At 39.6% G+C, this 23,033-nt stretch overlaps 1 long non-coding RNA gene across 2 annotated transcripts in view; it reads right to left on the bottom strand.

Moving 5' to 3' along the window:
* LOC131381516 (uncharacterized) overlaps positions 1-23,033 on the bottom strand; it is a 130,655-nt gene that overhangs the window by 68,026 nt on the left and 39,596 nt on the right. For both annotated transcript variants that reach the window (XR_009210317.1, XR_009210316.1), the window contains exon 3: positions 22,397-22,513. This is a non-coding gene — a long non-coding RNA (uncharacterized LOC131381516). The remainder of the gene's footprint in view (positions 1-22,396; positions 22,514-23,033) is intronic.

Raw genomic sequence — 23,033 nt, 5'->3', positions numbered from 1 at the left:
TGAGATGGAGTTCTTTGGCACAGGACTTTTGTCCTTGTGAAAAACATGGCTTCTCTCTCTAGGATGCAAAGAAAATGTTTTAAAACTGGAATTTTTGTCATTAGTTTCCCAGGAAACCATTTTGGTTCTGATGCTAATTTGTGTATCTGACTGTTTTGATTGAAACTGAGGCCTCTTGCTCTAAGGGAGCAGAAGCAGAAAGAAAGGCTGCTTTGGGTTCCTGCCCACCAAGAGGGTGCCAGGCTGAGAATGCCAAGTCATCTCAGTTCCACCCTATGCTTTGTGCCAGTTGGCACCAGGCTTCTCAATTGAGGTCACCAAGTGTGGGGCTGGGTGTTGGAGAATCACTTTCTTTTTTTCGTTCTGACTCCAAGAGAGTAGAGGTTGGGCCCAGCAAACACTCACTGCTGTCTGAGTTAGATGGAGCCAGCAGACAGGCCTGAGCAAGACAAACAGTTCACATCTTGAAATGGTTCTAAGTTTCCTGCTTAAGAAATGTTCTTTATCTCCTCCCTTAGATGGAATGATGTCCCTAGAGGGCGTGGATACATCTCTACCAAGGCATCTACAAATGAACTGTATTTACATTTCTGTGGCTTTTTCTTTCAGTAAGTAGAACCTCAGTGATGATGGCTTTGAAGGGTGCGGCTTTGCATGCCAAAGAATGTCGCATTCTCATTTAATGCCTTTAATGTTCCCTAAAGAGGTAGTTTGTTTGTGCATTTCAGCTCCAACTGCTTGGTTGAGAAGTAGGTTTGTTAGCTGCTGACAGTCCTGCTGACTTTCTGTAGGCCGTGCGTAGCTCACATGCAGGACTGTCTCAGTCAGACCTGCTCTTGCATCTACATGCAGCACACAAAGGAGACCAAGGTTAACACAGTCTTGGTAAAAACCATTCAAGTGCCATGTAACCACCAAGTATGAACCCCGGACTAGACTACTGCTTACTTTATAGGCAAAAGCTCTCACATATCTCTCAATAGCATCCTCTCTAGTATAGAATCATGCTGTTCAGTGATTCCAGTACGGTACTCACTAGCCACATGTGGCTACTGAGCATGTGAATTATGGCCAGTCTGGTTTGAAATGTGTTCATTATGAAAGCATACTAGAATTCTGAAGACTTAGTAGGAAAAGATAATGTAAAATATATCAATACTTTTTCGTATGAGTTGCATGTTGAAATGATAATATTTTGGATAGATTGGGTTAAATAAAAACATGATTAGAATTAATTTCACTTGTTTCTCTTTCTCTTTTTAATGTGGCTGCCAGAAAATTTAAAATTACATATGTGTCTCACATTATACCTCGATTAGGCAGTACTGACCCAGAGTGAGCATCATAATGCTCATTCATTCCCTCAGTCAGCGTTTATTGAGTGACTAACGTGCTAGAATAAAGACCCAGGCTGTGCTCTCAGAGGGCCGCCATTCCAGGAGAGAGGCAGGTATCTACAGGGGAATAGCCAATAGCCCAGGGGTGAGGGTAGGAACAGAATAACATGCAGAATAACAGGGTGAGTGCTATGGAAGCCCCAAGGAAACGAAGACACTGGTGAAGAACATAATCATGAAAGGCTTCAAGGAGAAGCTGAAGTTTTAAAACACACAGGAATTTTAGCAGTTAGAGGAAAAGAAGGCAATAATGTGTGAAGAGGTACAGATATCGGGACACGTGTGGCATGTTTCAACAAAACACAAGTAGTTCAGCTGGGCGCAGCTTTTAGTACAAACAGGAGAGTGAATGGTGGAGATGAAGCCAAGAAGACAGGCTGAGATTTCAGTTTCTGAAGGGCACCCTGTGCCATGAAAAGGAGTTTGCACTTAGAATAAAAAAGAGTTTAGGTTGTCTAACTGTAATTTTTAAGTGCCATACACCCAGAGACTTTGAGCCTGATGAGTTAGGCCTTGGAATCAGCATTTTTGAAAAGCATACTAGATGCAGATCCCACTTTGGAAAATGTTACTTCAGGTGAGAGGTGTTTAGTTCAGCAGTGACATGCTCATGCCTGCATTTATGAAAGATACTCTGGGAACATAAGGAAGATGTATGGGGAGTGGTCTCCTGAAGCTGTAGAGAGTGTCAGCTATTTCAATTATCAAGGTGAAAAATGATGAAGGTCTGCCTTAGTCAGTTTGGGCTGCTATAGCAAAAATACCACAGCCTGGGTGGCTTAAACAACAGAAATGTAGGCCTCACAATTCTGAAGACTGGGAAGTCCAAGATCAAGGTGGTAGCTGATTCTGGTGAGGGCCCTCTTCCTAACTTGCAGAGGGACACTTCTTTATGTGTCCTCATGTGGCAGGGAAACACACACACAAACACAAATGTACACGCGCACACACACACAGGGGGTGATATCTGGAGATATTTTGATTATCAAGGGGGAATGCTACTGAAATTTAGTAGGTGGAGGCTGAGATGCTGATATGTGTCCTATAATGCACAGGACAACCTCCCTCCTCCAAGAAAGAACTGTCTGGTCCAAAATGTCAATAGTATTGTTGTGAAGAAACCCTGATTTAGCCAAAGGAAGCTGTCTTGCCCAATGTCACACTCCCTCCCCAGGGCCAGTCCACATCTAGTGCAGTGGTACAAAAACATGGCCCCCTTGGCTCAGCTTGGGATAACTCAGAAGTGCCGTCCCAGCACCAGCATTTTTTATGGCATTGGCTGATGTCTCTATTGCAACCACATTGGAGTTCAGCTTCTCCCTCTGCCCGATCCTGCTTCCCTTACTTTTTAACAGGTGTTGTTTCAATAATTTCTCCAATAAACATCCTGCAAGCAACTATTTGTCTCAGAGTCTATTTCCTGAAACCTGATCTAAGACAGCTGGCACCAAGAATGGTCCTAGGATGCTGATCATAAGATGGAATTTTAAAAAATTGTATTTTAATAGAGTTAGGGGTACAAGTGGGTTTTGGTTACATGAATAAATTGTATAGTGGTTAAGTCTGGGATTTTAGTGCACCCAGCATCCAAATAGGGTACACTGTACCCAATAAGTAATTATTCACCCCACAGCCCCCTCGCAACCTCCCTCTTTCTGAGTCTTCAGTGCCCATTATATCACTCCATACCTTTGGATACCCATAACTTAGTTCCCACTTGTAAGTGAGAACATGTGGTATTTGGTTTTTGATTCCTGAGTTACTTCACTTAGAATAATGGCCTCCAGTTTCATCCAAGTTGCTACAAAAGACATTATTTCATTCTTTTTTTATGGATGAGTAGTATTCAATGTATATAGATGATAGACAGAGTAGATAGATATATAGATAGATAACCACATTTTCTTTATCCATTGATGGGCACTTATGTTGACTCCATATTTCTGCAATTGTGATTGTGCTATGATAAACACAGGCACACAGGTGTCTTTTTATATAGTGACTGACTTTCCTTTGGGTAGACACCCAGTAGTGGGATTGCTAAATCAAATGGCAGATCCACTTTTACTTCTTTGAGAAATTTCTATACTGCTTTCCATAGAGGTTGTACTAATTTACATTCTCACCAGTAGTGCATAAGTGTTTCCTTTTTATCACACCCATGCCAACATCAATTGTTTTCTGACTTTTTAATAATGGCCATTCTGGCTGGGGTAAGGTGGTATCTCATTGTGGTTTTAATTTACATTCCTCTGATTATTAGTGATGTTGAGCATTTTGTCATATGTTTGTTAGCCATTTGTATATCTTCTTTTGAGAAATGTCTATTCATGTCATTAGCCCACTTTTTGATGGGATTTTTTTTTCTTGCTGATTTGAGTTCCTTGTAGATTCTGGATATGAGTTCTTTGTTGGATGCATAATTTGCAAATATTTTTCCCATTATGTAGGCTCTCTGTTTAGTTTGGTGATTACTTCTTTTGCCGTGCAGAAGCTTTTTAGTTTAATTAGGTATCATTTATTTATTTTTGTTTTTGTTGCACTTGCTTTTGGAGTCTTAGTCATAAATTATTCGGCGAGGCCAATGCCAGAAGATATTTTTCTAGGTTTTCTTCTAAAATTTTTATGGTTTCAGGTCTTATATTTAAGTCTTTAGTCCATCTCTAGTTAATTTTTGTAGATGGTGAGAGATAGGACTCTAGTTTCATTCTTCTACATGTGGCGATCTAATTTTCCCAGCACCATTGAATAGGGTGTCCTTTCTCCAACTTATGTTTTTGCATGCTTTGTCAAAGATTAATTAGTTATAAGTATTTGTCTTTATTTGTGGATTCTCTATTCTGTTCCATTGGCCTATGTATCTACTTTTATACCAGCACCATGCTGTTTTGTTTCCTATAGCCTTGCAGTATAATTTGAAGTCAAGTAGTATGATGCCCCCAGAATTTTTTTTTTTCTTAGGATTGCTCTGGCTATTCAGATTCTTTTTTGGTTGCCTATGAATTTTAGGATTTTTTTTTTCTAATTCTGTGAAAAATGATGTAGGTATTTGATAGGAATTGCATTGAATCTGGAGATTGCTTTGGGCAGTATGGTCATTTTCACAATATTTATTCTTTCAATTCATGAGCATGGGATGTATTTCCATTTGTTTGTGTCATCTATGATTTCTTTCAGCAGTGTTTTGTAGTTCTCCTTGTAGAGATCTTTCTCTTCATTGGTTAATTATATTCCTAGGTATTTTATTTTATTTTTTGTAGCTGTTGTAGAAGGGATTGAGTTGATTTGATAATCAGCTTCGTCATTATTGGTGTATAGCAGTGCTACTCATTTATGTACAGTGAGTTTGTAACCTGAGACTTTACTGAATTCATGTATCAGATCCAGGAGTCTTCTAGGAGAGTCTTCAGGGTTTTCTAGGTATAAGATCATATCATTGGCAAACAGCAATAGTTTGACTTCCTATTTTCCAGTTTGGATGCTCTTTCTTTCTTTCTCTTGCCCGATTGCTCTGGCTAGGACTTCCTGTAGAATAGAATTTTGAGGCTTCTAATTGGCTGCGTGACCCACTGTCCAACCGGTAATAAGGACACCATAACTGGTGGTAAGTGAGGTACTGGTAGGCCCTGGCATGCTGTATCCATGCAATTGTTAGAACTTTTACAGGTAGTGAGTAAGATAAGATGTCAGTGGAAAGGGATGTACTGACTGGTACAAAATCTTAGGTGTTTGAGAGGTACAGGAAAAGTATTACTTATAAGGACTATGGAAACCAGTTGATTGGTGCTGGGTATTATCAATATATCTAAGAAAGACAATGAAAAACAGAGAGGTAATTAATCACCAACTAAAGGCAAAGTGTAAAAGTCAGAGGGTCTCCTTGGCCATATATAGTTTCTCATTTCCTACAGCTGGAGGACAGACAATGCTGAGGATCAGGACCAGCACTCAGTTTTAAGAGTGGAAAAGTCCCTGAGAAGGTTAACTTCTGAACCCCACCAAGTCTCCTACACTAAGATTGATTCAGGAGTGGGATCTTGGAACTTCCTGGGCCATTGTTCTCAAGAGCATTAAAAACAGATCAGCCTGAACCATGTAGGCCTGCAGGAGACCATTCCTCCCCACTAATGGCCAGTGCACCCTCACCCCACACTGAAGATGATGCAGGCCTCCGCTTGCCAGATCACACAAGTCCTGCTCAGGGTCTACCCTCACCTTCCCTCCTGACCACCAGACCAATAACTAGGATCAAGTCACAACATAACCCAACTGAGGAAGTGCTGGGCTGATAAGAAAGGAAAGCCTATATGCTAAGGATCTTTGCAACCTAGACAAAATGTACTTGCAGAAGCCAGCATGGTATTATAGGATTGGATCCTGAAGATTCTGGATAAAGAAGGGTGGAATGAAAAAGTTGTATGAAGGAGAATGTATTAGTATGGGAACACTCACCTAGGACACAGGATTTAATTTCTGACAAGGACCTCACTAGTGTGCTGTGGGAATCTGGGAAAAAGTAATTGCCCATATTAAATGAGAAGTCCATGACAGTTGGTGGAGGATAGGTTCAAAAAGCACAGAGACAGGGACATGTCACAGCAGACATACTCCAAAGGTCCAGAAATAAGCACCAATAGACAATGTGTTATGGGATGGCCTGGAGGGCGCTCTGCTTGCCAAAGTGATAAGGAATATGCTGGTGAGATGGAAGGCTAGCATTGCTGAGACTCTCAGAGATGATGGCCGTCTTCTGTAGGCCATGGCTCATGGTAGGAAATTTATTACAAAACTGGTAATGGTAGAATGGGGCTGATAATATCCTGAAAGTGCAGAGGCTAGGTGGTAGCACTTAGCAGTCAAAAGTAAGGTGAACACAGTTCTCATAATGAACAGTTATGTTAGAGTGGCAACCAGGGTGTTCAGAGAATTAAGGAGACAGTTAACAGAACATGGTGCTCTCAGGGGCCCAATAGATGAGCAGCTGACGAATGTATTACTTAACTTATACCCTCAGAAGAAATCAAGGGTGAATGACCAAGAAGCTCAGGGTAACCACCCCAATAAAAAAACCATGATCCCCTGTCTAGTTTCTAGACCTGAGCCAGGTCTCAGGCTTTGAAGTCCATTTGTTAAATGAGGGTCTATGACCCTGCAGCATCACAGCTGGCACATACGGTAATGACTCCCCTAGTTCTTCCCCAAAGAGACTTCAGACCATATATCAATACTAAGGTAGTTGCAGAGCAGATATGGGGAATACCCAGACATTTTGATGACAGTTAGACATGGGGTTTGTGTTGACACTGATAACTGAGATCTGAAATATTTGAATAACGCTTTTGTTACTGGGGAATGTGTTGGGACTAGATAAGAAATGGGGTCCTGACTAGCTCACTCGGGGACCACTGAGACTGACCTAGCCAGTGGTCATTTTGCCAGTCTTTGTTTTTTTGTTGTTGTTGTTTGTTTGTTTTGTTTTGGAAACAGGGTCTTGCTCTGTCACCCAGGCTGGAATAAAGTGATGCAATCTCAGCTCACTGCAACCTCTGTCTCCCGGGCTCAAGCGATTCTCGTGCCTCAGCCTCCCAAGTAGCTGGGACTACAAGTGTGTGCCACCACACCTGGCTAATTTTTTGTATTTTTAGTAAAGATGGGGTTTCCTATGTTGGCCAGGCTGGTCTCGCACTCCTGACCTCAAGTGATCTGCCTGCCTTGGCCTCCCAAAGTGCTGGGATTATAGGCATGAGCCACTGCACCTAGCCGGCAAGTCTTTGAATGCTCATTTGTAATGAACATATTTGGTAGTTAGAACTCTCACTTTGGTTCATTCTTCTGTGAAGTAAGAGCTATTATAGGTGGGAAGGCCAAGTGGAAGCCTTTGAACCTGTTTCCATACCTGCCAATTAATCAACAGCATTATCATATCCTGGAGAGAATGGCATAAAGGATGCAGGGGCAGTGGTGTATTTTTGAATTCCCCTGCCTAGTTTTGACAGCAAAAGGACACATGCAGCAGTGATGGCCTGAGAAGTGCATGGTGACCAGGGGCTCATACCCCACAGGGTTGAGAGTCTAGATTATCCCACCAACTAAGTTCCCTAGACCAGAAGAGGTGCTAGCCAAGGGTGAAAGGAATCTAGAATGGGTAATAGAGGAGGAAGACAATGAGTATCAGATATGATCCTTGAGACCAGCTGCTGCAGGAGCAGGAACTGCCATTTCTTTCCTATTTTCCTTCTGTAAGTGTACCCAAGAAGCAACACCAACCAGAACCCTGGAGAAGCTGTTTCCACATAAAGTAAACTTACTGTAAGAAGCAAGTGAATCCAAGAAGCACACAGGTTGGACTATTGTGGATGCTATAGTGCAAGGGTCCCCAATCCCCAGGCCATGGACTGGTACCATTCAGTGGCCTGTTAGGAACCGGGTCGCACAGCAGGAGGTGAGCAGCAGGTAAGCAAGTGAAGCTTCATCTGTATTTGTAGCGACTCCCCATTGCTCACATTACCGCCTGAGCTCTGTTTCCTGTCAGATCAGCAGAGGCATTAGATTCCCATAGGGGTGTGAACCCTGTTGTGAATTTTGCATGAGATGGATCTAGGTTGTGTGTTCTTTATGAGAATCTAATGCCTGATGACCTATCACTGTCTCCCATCACCTTGAGATGGGACCATGTAGTTGCAGGAAAACAAGCCCAGGGTTCCCACTGATACTACATTATGGTGAGTTGTATAATTATTTCATTATATATTACAATGTAATAATAATAGAAATAAAGTGCACAATAAATGTAATACACTTGAATCATCCCCAAACCATCCTCCCTGCTCCCTGGTTTGTGGAAAAATTGTCTTCCATGAAACTGGACCCTGACGCCAAAAGGTTGGGGATTGCTGCTATCATGCACCACCTAGAAACCTCCTTTCAGAACCACGGCCCTCATTTCCTGCAAATGCTGGGAGTGTTGCCTGCTGAAGCGTCAAGGCTGACTCTCTCTCTGGAAATTTCCCTGGGCCAAAGGGAACTGTCTCACTCAAGACTATGCTCCCTCCATGGGGAAGCCTGCATCCAATGACCAGTCAAGGCAGGGAAGTACAAAATCCAGGCTCATTTGCCTCAACTTGAGACCACTCTGAAAGACTATCCTAGCCCCAGAGCTCCCCAACAGACCAGCTGACACCTCTATTGCAACTGCAACGTAGTTCAACTTCTTTCTCCACCCAGTCTTGCTTCTCTCACTTCTTATACTCTCCCAATAAACCTCCTGCCCACAATCTTCAATTCAGTCTGTTTCCAAAGAAACTGCCTTAGATAGTTGAGTAATAAAAGTAATGCACTTATAGGATAATTTAACAGAGGGTTTGTTTTCTAGCAGAATTAGACCTGTTAGACTGCATTCTCCAAAAATATAGTATCTTATTTTCTATTTCTTTATTGATGCCTTCCATTACCACCTACCATATTATAGTGCACTCAACAGGTACTGCATAGATAACTGACAATGGCTACTTTATTAGCCAACTCTGTGCTTGGTTCTCAATAGGATGTATGGGATCCATATATTGTCCATGATATTTCTAGAAATCTCTACCTTTCTTTCAAGGATTCACAGAAGCCTTGAAAGTCAAACATAAAGCATTGCTAACATGGAGGGAAGGAGAAAAGAAGATACTCCTTTTCTTTTCATCTGTGGTTAACCACTTAGAAGAAGGCTTTTATTTAAAAAACCCAGAAAGCTAGTCTCTTAACTGTGAAAAAAACTTTAATGCTTCAGTGTAAGCATACTTAATATGTAGAATAGAAAGAGAGAATGAGAGATTGTATGCATTTTATAATCTGTCTTGCCACACTCATTAAACCATGGAAATTATTGAGATTCCCTCAAATTTAACAGACATATCCCTCCAAAATTTATTGTGATACACAATCAAGACTGATTTAAGTTTCCTCATGGACATGGCATCGTGTTGAGGGCTGTACTGAACAAGTTAAGCAAGTGTGAATGTAGCTACAATGTGAACCCAAGGATAACAGTTCAGTCAATGAAAATCCCCACTCTCCTATTTGCCCACACTAGGTCTGCCTCTAGCCTAGGGTCTAGACTAGCAGTGCACATTAACCCTGCCAAACATCAGCAGCTAGTCCCACTGCCACCCTCACCAAGTCTGCAAATAAGTGGCAGGTGATCTCCATAGGCTTTTAGCAAGCTATCAGGTCACACACAGTACTTTGCTCAGAAAAACTCACTTATGTATCTCATCTGTGATCAAGTTCAAGTACTTCATATTTACAGTTTAAAAGCCCAAAATGGGTTAGTTTATCATAGCCCAGCTTCATGACACTGATGCATGTGCTTGTACCGAGTGACTATGAGCTTGGTGCTCTTTGATTTAAGTGCAGGAAGCTTTTATTTTTGAATTTCTACCTACTCATGGCAATACATCAAACAATCAGTTTTAATATCTTTAGGGTTAAGTGCACTCATGTAATTTAGAATTAAATGATTTTTATTAAGCACTTTTACAGACTACATGCTATACAACTCCACTGATTAAGGATCATGGTGACTGGTAAAACAGCAGCCCCCATGAATTAGGGAAACATTAGTGAAATGCATTTTCTGAATACATCACAAAATGCATTCAGTACTAAGTAACTCAAATGTCATGAGAGAGTTCAAATGAAAATTTCCCCCAACAAAGCAAATACACAGATGAGTCCCCCAGGCTATGTTGGATTCTAATAGTGACACATCCCTGGTTTGTGGTCTTTCTGCTTCTCCTGATCTATATTCTCCACCACTCTACTCTCACCTCAGCCCCACTCAGAACTCAACTTCTAAGTCTAGCAGGGTTATTTATCTTTGAGTCTACTAGGAGGTGGGGCTGGGAGAAGGGAAGAAGTCAACCAGCCCAGGCTCAGTCCTCCTTGTAAAAGATTTGCAGTAGAGCTGCTCACCAGCAGAGGGCAGCATAAATCTGTTGCCTTGCACATGCTCAGAGAGGCTTTGGGCTTCAAACTTAATGAAAGGCAGACTGGAAACTGGGGGTGTGTCTGACAAGTGCCACTGGAACGCCATGTGATTGTGCATGCTGTTGAACCAGATCATAGCTCCAGCTCATGGCTTCTTGATCAAAACTAATACAAGCTTCTCTTGCCTATTGTTTCAGCTGGGCATGGTTGCAGAGGCCATGGGGAGATATCTGAGCCTACTCCAGGATTTTCTGCAGAATCACAGAGGTTCATTTTTGGCTTAGATGTATTTGTTTTTGCGGGTTTTTGTTTGTTTGTGTTTTCTTTTTTTTAAAAAAAAAAAACTCTACTCCCCTCCCCACAAAAAGGCAAACCAAACTTAAATACCTGAAAGATAAATTATTCAACTTTTAGCTGTATGAACTGGCAAAACTTTCTCTTCACCTCCACCAGAAGGATCTCTAGAGTCACAAGGATCTCATCGGAGTTACTCTATGTGAACTAGCACCCATTCTTTCCACAAGCTTAACTTGGTGCTTCTGTAAAGCTGTGAGGTCTCAATTGTAAGAGGAAAATGTTTCTTGGCATAATGATGGTAGGGGCTGATGGTAGTGGTGGTCCCTAAAGGTGAAGGTCAAAACCAAGCCAAAAGCAATGTTCTTTCCTTTATGGAGTCTAGGAAGATGAATGATTGTTATTACAAGTTGCACTTACTTCACTGAGGACATGTCTCACCAATGGGGAGCCTAGACTGTCGTTAAATTTTCTTATTTTTTTTTTAATTTATGAAGAAAAGGTTTAATTGACTCACAGTTCCAAAGGCTGTACAGGAAGCATGGTTGGGGAGGCCTCAGGAAACTTACACTCATGGCAGAAGGCAAAGTGTAAGTGAGCACCTTCTTCACATGTCGGAAAGGGAGACAGAGAGGGGAGGGGAAGGTGCCACACACTTTTGAACTACCAGATCTCTTGAGAACTCTATCACAAGACAGCACTAGGGAGATGGTGCTAAACCATGAGAAACCACTCCCATGATTCAATCGCCTACCACCAGGCTCCACATCCAACACTAGGGATTACAATGCAACATGAGATTTGGATGGGGACACAGACCCAAACCATATCACCTTATGTTCTGTTATCTCCATCTTTGTTAGTTGATATTATCTAGTTATGTAGCCATTTTATCTTGGAAGAAAATGCCAACAATGTTCTATTTAATAAAAACAAACTTCACACTCCATCTTCAATGTGCTTGCTTGCCAAACCTGATGGCCCTAAGGGATTGGCACTGAGGGGAGACATGTTCCTGAAAAATTCAGTGCTCGAATGTATTACAGTTTGTCAGTTGTACACTTGTGGGGCAGGCAGATTTTATCAAATTCTGTAAATTTTCTTAAGGGACTGAAAATGGTCTTCTGGATGCTACAGACTGAGTGGGGAACTACAACTCACATCCGGACCAAACCTAAAGCCCTGCTTGAGTTTGCAAGTATGAGAAGGAGCCACAGGAAGTAGCTCCCTCCTGAGGAATGAGGTAGGGTTTCTCCCAGAGAGCACTGGGGTCACCTAACTGAGAACTTAAAGACAGATCTGGGATGAGGAGGGGTGGGGAAACCAGAAGGAGGAAAGGGAGCTCAGATGAGGAGGGCACCTCTGGTAAAAGTGGGCAGGCTGGAGGGCTGAGGATGGGTATCCGTCCGAACTCCTAATACTGGAAGGCCCCGTCCCTTGGTTCTTAAAAAGGAACAGCTAAGTTCAACTTTTATTTCTCCTACCTACACTACCTAGAGATCTGCCTGATTCTTCAGTCAAAGACTTTACTTTTCTGTATTATAGTGTGGAAGGCTTGGTTTCATGGAGGCTGACAGGCTTGGGGCAGCAGGAGGACCACTTCCTTGAGAACTGTCAGGGCAAAGAGCAGGTGGCTACTGGAGGTTTTCTGTGAATTTCCTTAGATTATCAGAAGCACAGAGACCAATGACCCTGAGAGGTATCAAGACTAATCTTTCTAAATTTTCTGCTGCTTCCTGCTTGTAAATAAATTCTTTAAGATCACTCAAAGTTCTGAAGCAAAACAAATCTGATTTTGTTTCTGACTTTCTTTCCAACCCAACTATTTCTCCCATGGGTTTGCTTTTTTTCTGGTTAGATGCCCCTCCTCTGTACTTCCATACCCTATGCTTACAGCTGCCATAGAATTTATCAACTGTATTCAAATTTCCTTTCTAGACTGTGAGCTTCATGAGGACAGAGATATTGTCAACTTTTCCGTGGTTCTAGCCCTAGTGAATACTGTAATCCCTATATAAAATAGTTGGTCAAGAAATATATGGGTATGGGTGTGTGTGTGTGTGTGTGTGTGTGTGTGCGTGTTTTCTTTTGAGACAGGGTCTCACTCTCTTGCCCAGGTTGGAGTGCAGTGGTGTGATCAAGACTCACTGTAGCCTCAACCTCCCAGGCTCAAGTGATCTTCCCACCTCAGCCTCCTGAACACTGCCTGGCTAATTTTTATACTTTTTGTAGAGACAAGGTCTCATGATGCTGCCCAGGCTAGTCTCGAACTCCTGGGCTCAAGCGATCTGCCTGCCTCAGTTTCCCAAAGTGCTGGGAATACAGGCATAAGCCACCATGCCCAGCCAAGAAATAGATGTTGAATAAATGCATAAGTAGGTTTACTCACCTTATCACACTTAATCTTTACAGTTTCTATTATATCTCATTTAACAGATAAGAAAATTGAGACACAATTACATTTCAAGGTTATAGGGCTAGTATATAATTTAGGAGGAGGTGTTATTTGAATTGGACCTTGAAGAATAAGTAGAATTTCAACAGGTAAAGATGGAAAAATGGCCTTCCAAGTAGAAGTAAGTACATGAATATAAGCATGGAAATAGCAAACCATATGGAATATTTGGGGACTGGTTATTATTCACTTCAATGGTTGTAAAAAGGTTTTGCAGGGATGTAGTGAAAGATAAGGCCAGAAATGGTGGTTGGAGTAACAGTGGAATAATAGTAACATGAGTAGATAACATTTATTGAGTATTTGGTACATACCAGCACTATTCTAAGTACTTAAATGTAAAAAATACATGTACATAAATACATTTATGTAACCATGTAAAAAAAATTTAAAAGAACAGAAGCATATGGAGTGAAAGGTAAGACTCCCTCCCATGCCTATATCTTTCCCTATCTCATTTCCCCTTTCCTAAGGCAACCACTGCTATATTTTTTGTATATCCTTCCAGAAATACATCATATTCTGTGCATATGCAAACATATACATGTATATGTTTTTACACAAATGACCATGTACGAATATACCATTATATTTCTTGCTTTTTTCATTTTCAATGTATTAGAGATAAGCTCATACTGATATTATAAAGCTGCTTCATTTTTAAAAACTGCTTCTTAGTATTCCATTCTACAGATGCGCTATAATCTATTTAACCAGTTCTCTCCTAACAGATATTTAGAACGTTACAGATCTTTTACTGTTACAACCAACTGTATTGAATATCCATATACATTTTGCTGTATATGGATATATATTTTGCATTCATGTGTAAGTATATATGAAAGCTAATTCCTAGAAATAGAATTTATGAGTTAATAGGAATGTGCTTTTTAACTTTTCACAGATATTATAAAATTGCTCTCCAAAAAAGTTGTGCTACTTTATACTCACCTACAATGTACTATCAAATTTTCTGATCTTTGTCAATTTGATCAGTCAAAAGTGAGCTTTCACTGTTGTTTTAATTTGTATTTCTCCTGTTATGAATAAAATGATCATTACTTAATGTATTTTAAATACAATAAAATTTCAGTTCATAAAAATATAAATAAAAATTTATAATAAATATATTTAAATTAAAAGAAACAATATCTAAATCTTATTAAAATAATAAAAATAAAATAAGCATTACTTGATGTAGTTTTCCTCTTTTCTGTAAATTGACTGCACTTCTTTTGTTTTTATTTTTATTTTTAAAATTTTAATTTAATTTAAACTTTTTTAGAGACAGGGTTTCACTCTGTCATCCAGGCTGGAGTGTAGTGCTGTGGTCATGACTCACTGAAGCTTGAACCTTCCAGGTTCAAGCAGTCTTCCAGTCTCAGCCTCCAGGTAGCTAGGACTATAGACTTGAGCTACCATGCCCAGCTAACTTATTATTTTTATTTTTTTCAGATATAGGGTCTTGCTATGTTGCCCAAGCTGGTCTTGAACTCCTGGTCTCAAGTGATCCTCCTGCCTTGGCCTGCCAAAGTGTTGGCAATACAGAAAAAGGCCATTGTGCCTAGCCATTTTCTCTTTTAAAAATGTCGTTTTGTTGTTCTTTTTCCTATTGATCTGTTGGCTTCTTTATATATTAGGGAAATTAGTCCCTTAGGTGTTATATATCTTATATCTTTTTCTTTAATTTGTCATTATTCTTCTGATATTGTCTATGGTCTTTTAATGCTTTATTTTTACTTTTAAATATTTTAGTCAGAAAATTTCAAACATACACAAAATAGAAAGAATAGCTTAATAAGTTCTTATGGTCCAAATACCTACCCAGCATTATTAAAATATATAAAAAACCTAATTCATTTAATACCCATCCCCCACCCCCACCACACTGCTTCTCTTCTGCTGCCCTGTTGAATTATTTTAAAATAAATATATCATTTTGTATCATTTTTATCTATGATCATTATAGTCCTGCAGCGATTTTAATTTTGTGTAGCCAAATGTATTAGACTTTCATTTTACGGTTTCTGGTTTATATTCACTCTGAGAATATACACAGTCATGACAAACTTTTGAGGTGAGTAATGTCTTAAAATTGAGCCACAAAGAAGCTAGGGTAACTTGCCTAAGGTGGCACAACTTATAAAGGGTAGGAGTTAGGAACATGCCCTAGAGTCTAATGTAGGGCTCCCTCTCTTGACCATCACACCATACCTCTGCCCAGGGAGGCTGTAACGGCCAAGCTAAGCAAGACAGACCTCAGGTTGGCACTCGCATTCATTCATGGCTGCTGAACGGTGAAATCATGCAGAAGGAGTCTGGCACAGTGGCTGCTTCCATAAAGCTTTTAAGTCAGCACACTTTGGAGGGGCAAGGAGTCCGTCACGGATCCCCTTAGAATCTCATGAAAGCTCCTGGATTCTGTCCATAGGAAGTATGCATATTTATGCATATAGACACAAACACACACATGCACACACACACAGTCACACACCAGGCTGCAGGGACTTGCTTATCTTTATTCTGCCATCTCTGTATCAGACAAGGAAACAGGCCTGGACTGGACACTTACTAGAGTTTTTTTGCCATTCAGTTCCCTAGAGAACAGTGCAGTTTGATTATATTTGTATTTGTAGACAGGTGAGGATGACCTATTTAATCAATACATCTAAAGGCTAAGAGATAAGCTATATTATTCAGGTTCTGTAACAAAGCTTATGCTAATTTAACCTGACATGTAGCATGTTAGGTTAATATGATTTAGATTACATGTATCATTTTTAGAAATTGATGTTTTTGTTGCTGGTTTCTCCTCACATTTTGAACTATAATATATAATGCAATACTTCTCCAACAAAGAAGGTAATTCTTACTAGTGAAGGTAATTAATGGTTATTTGATCATATTACAGCATAGAAATGATGTTTTTGCCACACAATAGGTTTCCTAATTGGTGATCCAAGGATGACCACATTCATTTTCTGCCCATAGAGATTTCCCACTGTGCATGGATTATCTCTTAATATTGTGATAGCAGCAAATAATGGTTATAGCCAGTAAGAAAATTAATTTACAATGCTTCAACAATCATTATAAAAGACCTAATAATGCTAATTTAGGTGTAGGATGAGTCATCCAATTAGTTAATTAAATAGAACCGTGCTGCCAGTCTCCTATAATGGAGCACACTGTGTTGTAGGTGTTTGATAGAGATGAGCAATGCCAAGGGAAGGTAAAAGAGTACACACTGGCCCCCACAAATGCATGTAATGTTTATACTTATGAAAGCACAAGCAAAGGTAATCACTTTGCCAAAAATCAGAAACAGTCATTTTTTAAATAGTTATTTTGCTCTTATTTTATGAAGAAAAAATTTTGCTGGTCTATTTGTTAGCTTTATTACTTCCAAGAATGTTTTTAAATTTTGATTTGATTTATCAAGTCCAAAATGCTCCCATAAATTTATTACCCTTTGGTTTTTCTTAAAGAAAATAACAAAATCACTGCCATTGGGTTGAACACTACCAATATCTCCATCTATTTAACTTCTTTTAGTTGCAGTAACTTGTATCTAATTCATAAAACTCGTATGCTCATGTGGGCCATAAAAGATGGGGGTTGCAAATTCTAATTAGCTTGTCTAGCCGGTGGTCCCACATAGCTTAGGATTCAGAGGTCCTAGTTATTTCTCCCCTTTCAGCTTTTGTTATTTCACACTAGTAGGTTTTTGTATTTTTAGTCTGTCTTCATGTGAGAAGTACCCTGCCCCTTCAGTGAGTTTAGCTGCTTTTTCCTAGGCAATGCCAGATGTCCTGATCCTCTTTGGGGTGAAGAGGGGGAAAGCATTGGTATAACCAGAAATCACGTATTTCTCATTTGAATACAATGGAATTGCTCAGAAAGAACAACTGTCTCTACCAAGAGGGTGAAATACTCCTTTTCTAACTGCCAGCTTGGAATAACTAATTTTAAATGTTTTGTGTTATAAAGTAGGAAATGTTTTCTTTTTTATTAAAAAAAGATATTGAACGGGAATACAATAAAAGCTATCTAATGATTGAATGGAAGTTCAACATTTTCATGAAGAGTTTACAAACCACAATAGATTTTCTTCCTATCAATTCAAATATTCATAGGTCATACAGGTTGGCCTTCTACCACAGTGTACCTATAATTCCTTATTTTAAAATACTAATTAACTTTTAAGCATAAGTCTTTTAGCTCTGGATACGGTGCTGCCTATATGAAGGAAATAACATGACTGAGGTGAAGAATGGTGTTTCTTGGAATAGGTATTGTTTGCCAAGCTCTATCCAAGAGCCCTACAGAAAGTAGAAAAAGACGTTATAGAAGAGTAAGCAGACATTTTTACAAGGTCACTTCATTCAGACTGGAAAGTGGCCAGCACAATGTCATTATTTACAACAGGATCTGGGAACACTTGAGGAAATTACAGACCATTTAGTTTTGATTCCATTGTAGGGGGCAAAGTCTTAGGAAGTATTTTAGGAGATTAAATGCGGAACACTGAGAAAAGCACAGCTTGATTAAGGATAGCCAATGCAGTCTCTGGAATGAAAAAGTCATGCTTCGATAATTTTTTGACTTCTTTAAGGAAGTAAATGCCAAGAAAATCAAATGAATGCCTCAAAATTCTCTATTCTAAATTTCCAGGAGGTGTTTGTTAAAGTTTTGCTTGACAAATTAGCACACACAAAGAAGTGGTTCTTAAAATTGGAGAAATGCAGGGGACAAAGATTAATTGTGCATTAAATTGTCTTTAAAATGAGATGGAATCACAGGACCAAAAGAATTTTACTGAGACAAAGACATTATAATAGTCTAAGTATTTATGATCAGCATTGGCATCATGTTTTTGTGCCTTTATTATGTAATTAGACACAAATTAGAATTTTTCCAGAAGGCAATGGAAAAAATGGAAATCTTTGACTTTCAAGAATACATAGTCTAATAAAGATAACACTGATTCAGGTTTATCTAAGTAGACAGAGAACTAGACAAACAACAAAAACTTAGTAAGACTAACCCTTAGATGGCTAATAGTGAGGAAGACATGTTGGTTTTTAAAATTCAGGACAAGCATTCATAGAACTTCTCTTTGGGCAAGGGAGGCAAAGCAGCTATGTTTGCCGGAAGGGCAAACCTTCTAACCATCAAAGGAACAGCAGAGCAGGGCCTTTTCTGGGCATGAGAGGGCTCTGTCTGGAAGGTTATCCAGGTTCCCAGGTAGAAGGGTGATTGTCCTTGAAGGACAAGCTTCAACTACACATGAATTGGAAGTTAACTGAGAATGAAGAAGGAGTAAACCAAAAATGAGCAAACAAAATTGGGGTACTAGATTATAAGGCATCTAAGTCCTTTCCAATCCTAAAATACTGTGATCTCCCAGGGGATCCTCAAAGAATCTTTTCAAATTAGACAGGAAAGATTTCCTGCTGAGTAAAGTGAACTACGGATGTACATAAACATCCTCTAGAAGGCAAGATTGCTGATATAATAATAGGGGAGAAGAGTTCACTATATAGCTGACATTTATTGAGTACTTACTCTGTCCCAGGTGCTTTGCTAAGTATTTAACATACGTTATCATTTACTTTAATCCTCTCTAAAATCCTAACAATAGGTAGGTACTATAATTATCCCCATTTTGTGGTTGAGGAAACTAAATTAGAGAGGGGATTTAAGTTGCTTAAGACTACATGGGGCTGGGCACGGTGGTTCACACCTGAAATCCTAACACTTTGCCAGACAAAGCAGGAGGGTCACTTGAACCCAAGGGTTTGAGACCAGCCTGGGCAATATAGTGAGACCTTGTTGCTATAAAAATTAGCCAAGTGTGGTGTCATGCACCTATAGTTCCAGCTACTTGGGAGGCTGAGGTGGGAGGATTGCTTGAGCCTGGAAAGTAGAGGTTGCAGTGAGCACCACTGCACTCCAGCCTGGGTGACAAGAGTGAGACCGGTCTCAAAGAAAAAAAGAAAAAGAAAAGATTCACATGGCCAGTTAAGTGTAAGTTACTGCAGCCAGTTATTTTAGGCCAGTATATGAAAGTGTTTCAATTTGCCTGATCATAAGACTTGTCTGAGGTGCTTGACAAAAACAAAAACAAAAAACAGATATTCTAGGCCCCTCTCCTGCAGTTTCTTTCTAGAGCAAGGCTTGAGATTTAACATTTTTACAAGCAACCAAAGTGGGTCTTATGATCAACCCTACTTGAGAAACAGTGCCGTAATACCATAAAAGCCTCCCAGAAAATCAGAGTTGGGTATTCCAAAGCCTAGCAGATGCTGGCAGCTAAAAGCTTTATGATACAAGGCATGGAGTATCCACCCTCCAAGAGGGACAGGAGCCTACAGCCCCCACAGCAGCACAATTCCATGAGGCTGCAGTCCTCCATTTGCCTGCAAGGTGCACACAATCTCCTGGCATGATCCCATACAAGAAAACTCTCTTTGGCTTAAAACAGATCCTCTTGATAAACCACAGTTCAGAGAAACAGATTGCAACATTCTTTTTCAAATTCTTACACAATGTCAAGACAATAAGAAAAACAGAACCATGTGGAATTATCTCGGAAGGAATCACTTCTGATCAAAAGGAAAAAAAAAGAATATGAAATAGAAAAGAGAAGATTTTTAAATATCTAATTTTTGGTTGACTAGAATTGGTAATTACTTGGAACACCTGTTATTTCTCATCTCTGGTATCTTTGTTAACTGAATACTTAAACAGATGCATAGGTCTTTTTTTGGAATGAACAATGAATACATTATAATATGCAATCTATTTTCTTGGTACAAGAACTCTAAAAAGATAACACATTTAATTAAATGCACCATAACTTCAAAAAGCTGCTAAGGTATCAACACACTCTTGAAGGGATCCATGGGGAAACTACCAATTATACATCCAAATAAACATATCCATAGCAGACTCGGGCTTTTCAGTGTTCACACTTTAATCAATTCTACAAACATTTATTGAGCCCCCTACTATGTGTCAGGCACTAGGATTCTATGGGGAATACAAAAATTAATACAAAAGCCTCTATTTTAAAGAAACTTACAGTCTAATACATGAGATAACACACACACACAAATGACTCTAATGCAAGCTCTATATATGATGAAAGAATATAAGCATTCAGTGAGTTCAGATTGCTCCCAGCTCTGAAAATTCCTCAGGAAGGAAATGACATTTGCGAAAAGATTGAAAGGATGGGCAGGATTTGAGAGCTTATAAGGTTCTCATTTTGAACCATTATGTTCTTAATTGTAAAATAAGGATAATAATATTAATAATATTCAACAACGACTCTGCAGTAATGTTTACAGGGTCAATCTAACATCATGAATATTCATCAGCAGGAATAGTTACTGCTCAAGAAATGTGTACACTTGCTATTATCTATTGTTAATTCCTCTTTAAATGTTTCCAGTGTCACCTTTCAAAGGACTTCAGCATGATAAAACATAAGCCTTGTGGTGGAAAGGTTACCTTTTGTGAACCCCACAAAAGCATACCATAAGTATGAATGTGCTGTGCACCTGTGTATGAGTCTCTGGTTATTTGTATATTGACTATGCTATCTGTTGAGGTGAACCAGGTAGGTAAGCGCTGTTCTGAGTACCCAGTAAAGAATCTGTCATTCTCTTGGCTTGTTTAACAATATGCCTCTCACATCTGTCTTGACTTTTCTGCTACCACTGCCCTAGTTTGGTACAGGCCCTTATCACTTTACCTCTAGAGTACTGCACATTTCCTTCAACTGATCTCTTGGTGTCTAGGCCTTCCCTCCACTGTTCTTTTACAGAAGCCGCCATCAGGTTAATTTTCTTAAGTGGTGGTCTGTTCACATCACATTGCTCAAAAGTCCTTCAGTGGCTCTCTCCTGCTCTCTGGAGAGAATCCAGACTCCAGGGCCTGCAATTCTGAACTCTACAATCTAGACCCAACACACTTCTCTAGCCTTAAATCCCATGGCATTCCTATGTCTGTGCCTTTGCTTTTGTACCTCTTGCTAACCAAAACACCCAGTCTGCATCTCCATATGTCAAAATAGTAACCATCCTTCAGTGCCTGCTCTGCTCAACTCTAGCCTTCCATCAGCTTTCTGTACAGACTGCTTGGTATTGTACATATTTGAATAAGGGCTATATTTATCAAGGTAAGTAACATCAGATGCTTACAATACAATACACAACACGACACAACAATATTGTTTCCTGCACAGAACTTTGCCTACTTCAGGCACTCAATAACTTGTTTACACAACATTTAATAATACTTAACATTTATTAATAATAATACTTAATATTTATTAACCATGTTTCAGGTACCATTTAAATTCTTTACACGAATTTTATCATCTCATTTTATCTTCTCAAGAACCCTCTGAAGTAGGTACTGTCATTATCTTCATTGAAAGAAGAGGAAATAGGTACAAAGAGTAACCTGCCCAAAGTTACATAACTAGCAAGTTGGACTCAAGTAGTTTTACCCCTGATGTTCATAATGAATATGCAATGGGGACTCCAATATTTTTTAAGGTCTTTTACAATCTATAAAACCTTACACTTATATGATTTTCATTTTATCTTCACAACAAATTAATGAGGTTGGTATTATTATCCTCACTTTCCAGAAGTGTAAACTGAGGTTTAGCAACAGGCCCAAAGGTATCTGCTGAGTCATAGTCAGGCTTTGAGCACTAAAGGTCATTCCTCCTCACTGCTGTTCTGTGTCACAGCAACATGTCCCCTCAATTAAAAACAAAGGTAAGTACCTGCCAATAACTGGGAATGTGGTCCAGATCCTTTTCAAGGTCAGTGTGTGGCAGGGTGCACTCCTGGTACCAAATGGCCATCTGGCAATGTGACGCAAGTAACAAAACACGAGGGCATACCCAGTGAGCTCTAAGCTTGCCTTTCTAATCTCCCCTGCCATGACAGGGGTTTAAAAGGGAAGTATTTGTTCCTAAACTTCTAGGAAATGCCTCTGTCTTAGTTTGGGTTCCTGCCTAAGAAGTATTTGGGTGCAGATAGTTTACTTGGGAGATGACCCTGGGAGGCAGGGTGAAAGAGTAAAGAGAGCAGGGCAGGGAAATAAAAGCTATCAATAAAAGGTTATCATGGCATTTGCTCAGCAAAGGTGGCTGGACCTTTGAGAAATTACACCTGGACCTTTGAGAAATAAGTAGAATGCCTTCCAGAATGGCCCACCCAATGGCAGAAAGCTAGAGCATTTGTCCACTAACCTCATGCCTCACTGGTTGAGAGTGCTGTGAAGGCATTAACTCCCCAACTTCCAGGCTTCCCTTGCAAGTGGGTCCAGCAAGCTCCTGTATCTTTGGAGAGGACGCTGGGGCAAAAGGCTGAAAAACACACAGTGCACGGTTAAAGTGGGACACTATCAGACTAAGACTAAACTTGCATCAACTGTCCACCACAGTCATGGCTGTAATCAGAAATAAGCTGAGAGGATACAACATGAAGTACCAGAGGCTTCTCTTATACCAAATGAATTTAACCTGAAAAATTTTCAAATCCCCATGAGCCACCTAGGAATTTAATTATTTGGAGTGTAACTCTTCGGCAATATCCTAAATAATTCTCCTGGAGTGCTAATACTGTCTCTTTCTCATTTAAAAAGTGTAAGCAATATATCCTATACCAAGATAGCTCAGTCCTAAAGTTACCAGTATGGATATGTCAAGTTTATTAGATTTTATGATAAATGCCCAAGGACACTATTAAAAGATGATGGTTTAAAATACATATATATATTTTATACATATTTATAAACATATATAAATACATATATACACATAAAAATATATATACATGTATATATATTTATATATAAATATGTAATGTAGGAAGCAAAAATAAGTT

This window comes from Hylobates moloch, unplaced genomic scaffold, assembly GCF_009828535.3.
Source record: "Hylobates moloch isolate HMO894 unplaced genomic scaffold, HMol_V3 SCAFFOLD_16, whole genome shotgun sequence".
In the NCBI taxonomy this organism is placed as follows: Eukaryota; Metazoa; Chordata; class Mammalia; order Primates; family Hylobatidae; genus Hylobates; species Hylobates moloch.
The sequence above is the reverse complement of the archived record's forward strand: the minus strand, read 5'-3'. Positions and strand labels throughout refer to the sequence as shown.